This window comes from Alligator sinensis, unplaced genomic scaffold (genome assembly GCF_000455745.1).
Source record: "Alligator sinensis unplaced genomic scaffold, ASM45574v1 scaffold226_1, whole genome shotgun sequence".
NCBI lineage: Eukaryota > Metazoa > Chordata > Crocodylia > Alligatoridae > Alligator > Alligator sinensis.
Window position 1 is genome coordinate 829,232 of NW_005842028.1, and position 11,190 is coordinate 840,421.

Consider the following 11,190-nt stretch of genomic DNA (forward strand, 5'->3'; position numbering starts at 1 on the left):
TTGTTAGCTATCCAAAAATCAACACTTTTTTTTTTTTTTAATTCTAATGATGTCTCCCCTCTTCACATCCCACCACACTGCATGTCCGGTACATACCCTAAACTGTTGCTGTCTGGCAAGATGCCCTCATATTTTTCTTCCATAAGCCATAGAACCTAGGTTATTTAATCTGTAGCCTGGATCACAAGAGGCATGCCCACAGTAGACAGTTCGGGGTGGTCTCCATAGCTACAGCTTCACTAGTGGCATTACCAGGAAAATGGTATTCTAGCAGGAGCTGAGACAGCTGTCCCATTTTTCATTTTTTATTTAAATCTATGGACCACAATAATCACTTATTCCTGCTCCAAGTACAGCTAAATAATTTAGCCAAAACTCAAAAACCTGTTCTTAATATTGCATCCACCATTTTTCTCAATAGTACCATAAATGAGGAATTTTTTTAAAGAATATCTAACACAGACAACTCAAAGACCTGCTCCATCTCATATTTCAGCTACCCAGCTAAGGTTTTACCTAAAGCAGTTCAATGTGTACACTATAAACATTTTAGTCCATATATTCAATATTTCACACACTCCTTAGAAGGAGCATTGTTACACCTGTAAATTATGAAACTTATCTTAGTTCCAGCTGCATTTACATCAATCAAGTATATAATACACGAACACATATTGGATCCAGAGTTGGTAGTATTGCCCATACAGAGGATACTACAAAATGCCATTTTAACTTGTTCATAATCTTCCAACAATATCCAGCCAAACTAATATTTCCCGTGCCAATGGAGGCTACCGGCTGTTATGTCCCGCCCCCCAGACCCCATTTTCAGACATTTTCAAAAGGAAGATAAGGCTTTTTTTTTTTTTGCCCCTACTAAAAATTAATCGAACAATCTTCTAACCTTCTCAGCTTAAGACTGTGGAGCCTCCAGCTTGCAGCAGATTTGAAATGTCTCACTACACCCTTTACAGTTCTTGTGTAAAAATCTGTATCCATATGCTTAATAGAGGCTTGTAGCTAAATTTTCCAAAGATTTTATTTGATGTAGGCCTGCTTCACCTGCTTCATTAAGATAAGAATGGATCTTCCTGAAGCTGTTTGCTTCTGGTTACCACAAGAAGCTGAGGAGCTGGACAAAAGAATGGGAAATAGAGCTGTAGCCCTGCTCTTATAACTTGATTCAGGGGATACTAGGGTGTAAACTAAGAAGAGGTTGGGGAAAAAAACTAGGCCAAGAAGCTAGGTTGAGGAGATGGGGGGAAGCAGGCTAACTTAACATGGAGACTGGGACTGGGATTAAGAGTCCAAGTATGAAGACTGGGATAAATCTTTTTTTAATAGCTAATGAGCTCTGGGGTGATGAAGCTCAGTTTGTTTTTTGATTGATAAGACTATCATTAATAAAGCATATAAATAAAAGTATATAAAATGGTTAAAGGCATATATGGGTTACTCCAATAATAATTGAATTACAGAGTTTGTTTTTCCAGGTGAAACCTCTTGAGTAAAAGAAAAAAGTGCATTAAAATTGTATATTAAAAGTAGACTTTGTTTTTTTTCATTAATGTCTTGGGATCTGTCAAATGAGGGGAAGGGAGGAAGAGCCAAGACCAGCTAGGTAAAGTAAGAGCAAACTGAATCAATAATCAGAATGATTGGGGGGAAAGGGGGAAAGAAGTGGAGCACTGGGAAGACCAGTGTGGAACTGTACCAGAAAGACTAAATTAACTGAACTGATGCAATGCTACTAGAGATTGTAAACTGGAAGAGTTCAGATTGATCTGCGATAACAAAAGCTATTATGAGACTTCTCCAAGACAGCAAGTTGTCACAATATTTGGAACACTTCTGAAAGGTTACAAGATTTAAAGCATTCCAGATATTTGATCTATTGCTGTAGATACCTGGATTCTCCAGAGTAGACCAGCTAAAGTGTCCAGGGCTAAATCTAGCTTTACCCTTGGGTATCAATTATGCCCTACATGTTTACTTATAACCCAAAGACGTACATCTTATACCATTTATGAATTCACACAAGCAGAGATGGATGATGTAGAAAGGAGCTTGATTTCGTTATTACTACTCTTACTGATCTGTCAGATTTCAAGTTTCCAATTCCTTTCATCTCCACCCTTAAACACTGACCACACACTAATAATAGAGTCCTTATGGAAAATGTGACATCTTTGAGGGCCCAGTCATTCATTACACCTGGCATAAAATTCTTCCACCAAATTTTAGCTTTGATTCCCAAGTCTGAGTCTCTTTGTTGAATATTGAACTTTAGTGTAAAATCTTTATATATTTGTAAAACGTAACAGGTAAAAACTTTTATTTACCCAGCCAACTTAACAATGACAATAAAAATACCTTTTGAAACAGGAATCTGGGGGCAGTTTTTCACATTTTGGTGCTGTTTTAATAAAAGCATTTGCCTACTAACATTTCAAAAGCTAGGACCTAAAGTCAGACTCTTCAATTCTTATTTAGGTTCTCAAAGTGGCAACTTAATTTTCAAAATGAAAATCTAAACTGGATCAGTCACCTATTCCAACTGAGGTTTTCCTTAAAATTAAAGGCCTTAAATAGATTGAGGAGCCCGACTCAAGGCTCACAATTTTCAAAGTTTTGAAAGAGCAGAAGTAATTTTCTTCTTCATAATACTCTCCTGTGACTGCTATGATTGGCAGCACACTTCTCCCAGGAAACAAGGGCTAGGCAAGTTCCCATTATAAGTCAGAAGCAATTTAAGAGCAGTTTAAGCAGCAAGGTGAAAGGTGAACGCGATCTGAAAGGACCTGCCATCTCAATCATTTCTCCTTCTCTTGAATCAACAGCATCAAGCAGATCACATTAGCCTAGCAATCCATACCCTGCATCATTAACACTACTACACAAGCCAGACTAGTTCATTTTTTGACTGTTTTCCCCACCCTTCTTCCAGTTGGCACTGTCACCTGTTGCTCCTTCCTACATCTGGTATTCACACTGTCACCTTTCATAACTGGATATAAGAAGGTAAAGTACACGCTAAAAACAAAAGGAGAGAGCCTAAAAATGGTATAACAAAACATTGTGCGCCAAGGAAGACAAATGAAGCGCGAGCAAGGAAGAGATGAGATGGCACCAAGACAACTTGACTGGATTACTTACAGCTAGCATGGCAAAGCTAACTAGAGACAGAGCCCAGTGACAAATGTTTGTCAATAACATCACTAGCCTTCTTGATGAAGATGGCACTTGATTGATTAGGAAAGTCAAAGCAGGGGAAATGAGAGGAAGTCACGCTCTTGCCTCTAAAATGAGTTATTCTGTAGGGTCATCTGAATTAGCCAACATGATCTCAGAAGCTTCATGTGGACAGTTAACACCCACAGTAGCATATTAACTGACTGTGATCAGTGCACTGTTCTTTGTTTTGTATTCTGTATAAAAAAAATGCTTTTCAGAGTGCAAGGACAAGAGAAAAGCAGGAAAGACTTTCTTCCACTAGCATGATGGCTGTTATTGCCAAAACTGGATAGGCAAAATGATGTCTTCAATTCCCCTGACAGGCCCCCACAAAAAGTAGAGTGGCATGGGGGACTTGGAAATGGCAGGATGGTGTTTAAAATGGTAAAGCAGTCACAACAGGAGAAGTGCTTCCAGCAGTGCCATGGGAAAAGATTGCTATATAATATGCTCTCCAGAAAGAGTACTGTAGAGTGGTTAGCTGTAGCAGCAGCATTTAGTACAAGGAAACACCTTCCTTCTGCTATGTAAGGACCCTCTGTTAAACCTCTCTCTGCCCAGAAAAATTAGGGATCCAAAACCAATTTCAAACAAGAGACTCAATTTGGTCCTCTGTACTACTGGAAGAGCAAAGCAGGTACATGTTTATTGTCTAAATCTACATAATTTTAAAACTGATTTGCTTTAAATGATTACTTGTATACCACTCACGCACCACTCATCATAAGGCCTTCCCAAGGAATGCATCTACAGCTCACAGCCAAGAGGGCTGCTGTGAGCCATGCTCTGCCCACTCAGACAGACGCAAGGAAAGGAGGCAATGTAGTCATATTAGACTGACACTGAACACCGTTCTAAGGCTGCCATCTAGTTTCATTTTCAGGACCTGGACTGGGGGCTGCTAGTACATGTTTCACAGCAACAATCCTAGGCACAGCATAAAGAGGGTGTATGCGTACCACTGAACACAGATAAAAAAATCCCCACCCATTGTGTCATTTTTAAATAAATAAATAAAAGCTATTCACTTAATTCATTTCCCTAGCAAGCATTACAAAAGCAGCTTATAATGTCCACAAATGGGGAAAACAAGAGTGACTGGGGAGATGCATACTTCCTCTGAATGCTGCTGTTTCTGCACACCAGACATTCACCGCATTAGATCATAGTAACAATTATATTACTCATATAATCACTTTCCTGTCATTTCAAAGACACTAATGTCTGCTCTGTCACCTTTTAAGCGCTCAGCAATAGAGAGATATAAAAAATAAAGAAGTTGGCAGTAGTATCATGGTCCACTAGGCATGCTCATTAGCACTCAATTAAAAATGAGACACCTGCCATAAGAAATGTGCTCAGAGAAGGATGAGTAACAGGTCTGTCTTACCACCAATTATTATCATTACTTGCAGAGCAGGAGCTATGTCCGGTTTCTGGGGGGAAAAATGTGCAATGATGCATTCACAAGCAACTGCATTGTGGTAATTAACCACAGTATTGATTTAAAGAGCATTTCTAATCCACACTGAACTGCTTTGTTATCTAATTCCCTCCTCCCCCCCCCCAGTCAAAGTTCTTATTTTAGCAAAAGAATAATTCAGTTTATTGTTCATAAGTTGTATTAAGCAGGTTTTATTTTGTCAAAAGTTCTGCCTCTAATTAAAAAAAAAAAAAAAAAGAGGTCTAAGACAGCCATGTCCAGAAAGGGAAAAATCTCAGTTACACTGATATAGTGAGAGGATAATTAATATCTCTAGATATTCTTCACTGCATTAAAGGTACTTATCCACAGCAGAATTCTAACTATTTTTTGGGACATGGACCCCGAAAATCTGGATTCAACTTCCAGCTGTCACAGACTACCTGGGGCATATCAGGAAAATCTCCTTAAGCCTAAATTTTCTATCTGCAAAATGATTCCCCGCCCACCGTCAGTCCCTGTCTATTCTATTTAGACTGCAAGCTAAACACCCAAAGCAGCATCCAGGAAGACTAAATAGGCATCAACATAAAGTTTCTCCTATAGTTTTAAATAGCTAGTGCCCTTCATTTGTAAGCTGCTACACAATGCTGTTGTGCACTTCTGAATGGATGCCCAATTCCAAAGCAACTCCATGTCAGTGGTGATTACTGTGATCCAAGTTTGGAAAAAAATCCTGGGTTACATGCCATAAAACATACCTCAGTGTTAGTAATGCTCCATATTGAAATTAATCCATGGATTTCAGGGTAAAACTTTGAGTCCCTAATATGATTTGGAGTCCTTTGCCATCCAAGATACTATTCCGTTTGAGTATGCTTATTCATATATATATTTAATAAAATGAATGACAGGAAAACTGAAAAAAAAAGCCAAACCTCATACAAACGCAGTAGCTGCTACTGGTTTTAGTCATTAGAACTATCTTGTGCTCACCAAATCCTATTGCCACATACACACAGTTGTGTCACATCTGTGATAAAAGTACAATCATGTCAGACATAGCAGGCACCCCAAGCCCTTCCCTCTCAAGGTACAGACAGATGTAACCAATTATAATCAAAGGATACTGATATGAGCTCACAGGATGCAACTGTTGCTTCTGCTTAATTCTGTAATGATACAAGTATAGCCAAATTGCTCCAACCTTGACCCAGGATAAACAAGGGTTAAAGTTAAGTTGATTCAGCTAACTGTATTACTATAGGATAATGAAGATGTAACAGTTATAACAGCTGAGAGGGGTGTCAACCACCTTAGTCTGATGTCCAGGGTTGGGGTGCCGCAGGTGCTAAGGTGCACAGTTGACAACCCAGAGGTCACAAGTTCAAAGCCAGAGCAGATGTGCAGCCCTGTCAGATCCCAATGAATCTGTGAATTCTGCTGAATACGCTGTCACAAAGACACAGAGAAGGAAGTCAAATAGAAAGTAGGGCAGGATGGCACCTTAGAGACTGAGGAGTGGGCAATTATTTTGGCTGGAGGACCATAAGGGTAGCCCTGCCCCTTGACAGGTACCTCCTAGTCACCATCTGCTCCTGGTCTCCCTGCACTGGCAAGACTACAGCTGGAGTACTGCATCCAGCTCTGGGTACCATACTTCAACAAGGACATGGAAAAACTTGAGAGGGTCCAGAAAAGGGCCACCCGTAGGATTGGGGACTTGCAAGACAAGCCATATGAGAAGGTGAGGGACTTGGGCATCTTCAGCCTACAGAAGAAAAGGCTGAGAGGGGACCTGGTAGCAGCTTACTCCTACATCAGGGGAATACATTAAGAACTCAGTGAACAACTGTGCACCAGGGCACCCCTAGGGAAGACCAGGACTAATGGATACAAACTCCTGGAAGGCTGCTTCAGGCTCAATCCCAGGGAAAACTCCTTCACAGTCAGGGTGTCCAGACTGTGGTAAAAATTCCCAGTAGTGGTGGTGCAATCACCTACCCTGGAAATCTTCAAAAGGAGCCTGGACAGTCACCTCACTGGGGTCACTTGACCCCAGTTGTCTTTCCTGCCTAATGCAGGGGGACTGGACCTGATGACCCCAAAGTCCCTTCCAGCCCCTAACAATCTATGAATCTAGGGACCAGAGGTCCCAACCCTAACCTCTGCCACCCAAAATCCATCCCCTTGCCCCCGGAAGTAGTTCTTTGGGGGGGGGGGGGGGGGGGGGGGGCCCCCCCTTGAAACTGGAAAAAAAACAAAACAAGTCGGCCATCTACTATAACATATTTTAATTTTATTTCAAAAAATATTTTTGTCTTGATGCATGTGCGTTTGTATACTGTATATAGAGGTGATTGCATAATAGCTCAGAAATAAAGTCTTACTGTTGTATATTGTGAGGGGTGTCTGTATGGTGGGGAACGTATGTAGATGGCTGTGTGTGTGCAGGGGTGTAGGGTATTTTGGGGGATGTGGGTGTAGGAGGGTTGTGGGGAGTGTGCGGGCAGTGTGAGGGAGTGGCTGTGGAGACCCCTGCACAAGCTCCTCCACCCCTCCCCCACCCATGGAGCATGGCTCCGGCCAGTACCAGAAGCTGCACATCACAGTAAGTAGCAGAGCCAAGCCAATCCGTCTCTATTGTGCAGGGTTTTCAGCAGCTCACCTGCAGCTCCCAGGGCTCGCGCAACAAAGGGAAGCCCTGTGTGATGGTGCCAGCAGCCTGACCCTGCTCCCTGCTGCTCCCAGGACTAACAGGAAGCAAGGAGTGGGGCCCCCAGAAGCTGTACGTGGAGGCAGCGAGCAGTAAAGGCAGCCTGCTTCATCACATGGGGCTTCCTCTGGTGGCACAAACCCCAGGAGCTGCATGTGAGCTGCGGGGAGGCCTAATAATGGAACCGGGCCAACCTTGGCTCTGCAGTCCTGCCACCCCACTGGGTGCAGGCCCCAGGTCCTGGGCTCCATGCTCCTGCCAGGCCCAGTCCCATGCTCTGCACTCCTACCCAGCTGCAGCTCCCCCCACCAGCCATTGCTGCCCTACCTGCCGCCCAGAGCAAGCACTGCAGCAGGGACACAAGGAGGAGCCGCTGGAGGCTGGAGAAGCCAAGCAGGTTCCCTGGCAGCTGCAGCAATGGAAGCAGTGGCCCCAACCGGAAGCTGTGCATTCTGGCTGGGGCCCTCCCATGCATGAGGGTGGAAGCAAAGCACGTGGACTGGGTAGGGTACAACTTAAGAGGTGGGTGCCTACACGCCAGATGAAAAATTGCCTGCTGGGCCATATCCAGCCCATGGGCTGTACTTTGCCTATGTCTAGACTTTCAGAGAGGCAAGAGCTTTCATAGGCAACAACCTATTTTATCAGACATGGTCACCTGAAGTAAGTTGCTGCCCATGAAAGCTCATGACTGAACCAATTAGTCTCCAAGGTGCCACCCTGCCCTACCTTCAGTATTAAAGCTGATGAACTCTCCTGCAGGAGCTCTCCCTCCCCTTCAAAGCAGCCAAAGTATACATTGTTCATACCCTAAGGCACTTATAACACTCCCAGTATAGTAGCAAATGACTTTATCCTGATCTGTAATGCACTTATCCTCACAACTTTGAAAGGTAGCACAGAACTATCATCCCCTTTAATAGATAGGCAACTGAGGCACAGAGCAGTAAGAGTAATCAAGCACTTAACTCCCATACCATGATCTTCAAAACCCCCACTCAGATACCACCTAATTTGGGGAATGAACCTAAATACCACAGGTACTTAAGTTTTCAACAGAAAAGTTCATTAGGCACTCAAGATTCTGCTTACAGCAAAATCCAAAAGCACCTCAATCTTGGCAGCTCAGTGCTTAGCTTACAACTAAGCCACGTCAGGGTCCAAAGAAAAGTAATCCCTTCATCTATTTTACTTGATAGGAATAACCCAAAATCATGCTTGGAGCATGCCTAACACATCAGGCTCTGTGCAAAGCCTGGCAGGGATGACACCTGTTTATCCAACAGTTTCACGTGGTTAGAGCCTGGACTCAGGATGGGAAGGACCCATGCTCGATACCATCCCAACGCTGGAAGGGATTTGGTCAGGAGACTGCCCTAATCACCAAGTTGTAGGTTACTCTAACTCGAGGCATTTGAACCTCTTCTGTTGGTTTCACACCTGTATCAATAACAATTTATCTACCTAAAACCGAATTTGTCTTTATTTTCTTTTTGCAAAGGATGTCTGAAGCCTACCAGCTAAATAGTGTGCACCTGCTGGCTGGCATCACTTTGGCTGACATAAGAAGAGCAGTGGCCAGTAGGATCAAGACAAACTGAAGATGCAAGATACCTGCTGTACAACCGTTAGATTCATAGATTGAGGCTGGAACGGACCTTCGGGACCTGGTAGCAGCTTACTACTCCACTAGGGGAGTATATCAAGGGTTTGGTGAGCAACTGTTCACCAGGGCACCCAAGGGGAAAAGAAGGAGTAACGGCCATCCCGCAGCACACAAACATCTCAAGTCCTGCAGGAACTTCCTTACCAGCACCCAACCTCTCAATGCCTCACCAAAGGAGACACCACTACAGATGTGGAACGAGAGGCTGAAAAAAATACCTGACAGGGCAAAAAAAACGTACATTCCAGTGACCAAGTCCTTACGCCAGGGGCTGAAAAAAATCACAGCAAAGGTGGTGATGTTTCAGCCACTTGCACACTGGAGTTGGATGTTCCAAGGAACTAATGAAGAAGTGGGGTATATCACTGGTTCAACTGCCTGCGACTGTGGCACAGAACCCCAGACTATGCAACACCTGCTGCTCAAAGGCACATGAAAGATCTTGCAAAGTACAATAAATAAGCGCGAGCCTGTGTAACAATATGGTCAAATGTGGTGTAGACACATGAGGACTAGTTTTATGAAGGAAATGAATCCACATCCGAGAACAGGCCAGAGGATGGTGATTTGGGTACTCTCCTCAGAGCCAAGAGACCTATGTGGGTTAGAATTTTCCTCAGCTAAAAAGGTGAAATAAGCCTTGGTCTACAATATCCATAGTAAGTGGTCACGCTATACAGTTACTGGATAAAGGCAACACATGCACCATCACCACCAAGCAAAGATGTAGGTGCCTAACTAGGAGCAGGTTCAGGGCTATCAATGTCAAAGGGATGGAGTCACATTCCTGAAGCTCAGAGTAAGGCAAAACTTAAGATACAGATAAAATAAATGTCTTTAGCATTTACTACTGGCTACATCTGCCAACATGCCAACTGACTGAAATCCCATTCTGAGCTACAAAACTCTCCTCCCCCACATCCCTCCCTGGCCCCTTTCCCCATTTGCTATACAGGGGGGCTAGGCATCTAACTCAGTGCTGTGATTTCCACTCTAACAGCAAGGCATTTAAGACTCTCCATGGACTGAAACCTACATGATTTGCTCAAGATCACGCAGACAATCTGCGACAAGGTTACCCAAGTTCGAGGCTAGGATCCTTAACCATGGGCCCACCATCCACCATAGACATATTACATATACAGTGCCTGCAAGATGTCCACAGAGATAACAAATGCAAACATTAGAATGAAACTAACTTCTTGTTGTGGCAAAAAGATTATTTTATATTTAAGATGACACCTCCTTCCTAACCTGCTCTGGCCACCTTCTGCTGCCTCTCCCCCAATCCTGTCTGTCCATACAACAGGAAGTTTCAAGTGCTCTATGCATTATGACAATTTTTCCTTCCATCTCTTTGCCAAGTCAAAGAAAAAGCACTGCGCCTCAGCCCAGTTACTGCAGTAATATGGAAGTTCTTTCCTTATTTGCTTTATCCTACCTCATCTAGAAATGTGATAACATAAGCACTAAGCATCAAATCCCCTTAACACTAGATAAGAAAAATAAAGCTCCCCTACATTTTCATGTCCAGTACCTAGCTATTAAAGTGACTGATACTCTACGAGCACTAAGTTGCAAAGAGTAGCTAAGTTAAGGCAAACAAGAAGAGACTACCAGCTCGAAAGTTCTCACCGTATCATCAAGGATCCTGGTTTTCACTGTTTAAAAACCATTACTTCTCTAATTTAAAAACACTGCAAATTCTCTGATTAAAAAGCCCCAAATCTATGTTTTTCTGTGATTATAGAAATAGTGGTGTTTCATTTTAGTTACGCATTTAACACAATGTTTTATTGTTTCATTTACAATTCTAAAGCAATTTGGAAACCTACCAGTGCCTCAATCATCATAATAAAATAAATTATAAATACCTATATTTTGGCATTTGATTTTGGTTTCATAATCACAGAAAATCAGAGCTCCCCACACCCCCTTCACCAGGACACAGGTCCAGCTTCAGTCGTGTCCTCCCCACCCACCACCATTGCTTTGTGATACTGTGCAGCCCTGATATGCTGGTGTCCCTGGAGGTACCCTTCCCCTTCCCTCCTTCCTTGCAGCTCCTCACCCCCAGCTCCCCAGTGTATGAGGAAGAGAGTGGGAGTGTGGAGAGGGGGGGGGGGGGGGGGGGGGGGGGAGGCGAAAGTG

General features: G+C 43.2%; 1 protein-coding gene across 3 annotated transcripts in view; it reads right to left on the reverse strand.

Annotated features, from left to right (window-relative positions):
- The window catches only part of TLE1 (transducin like enhancer of split 1), a 92,548-nt gene that overhangs the window by 37,980 nt on the left and 43,378 nt on the right, over positions 1–11,190 (reverse strand). The gene's annotated exons all lie outside the window — the stretch shown is intronic.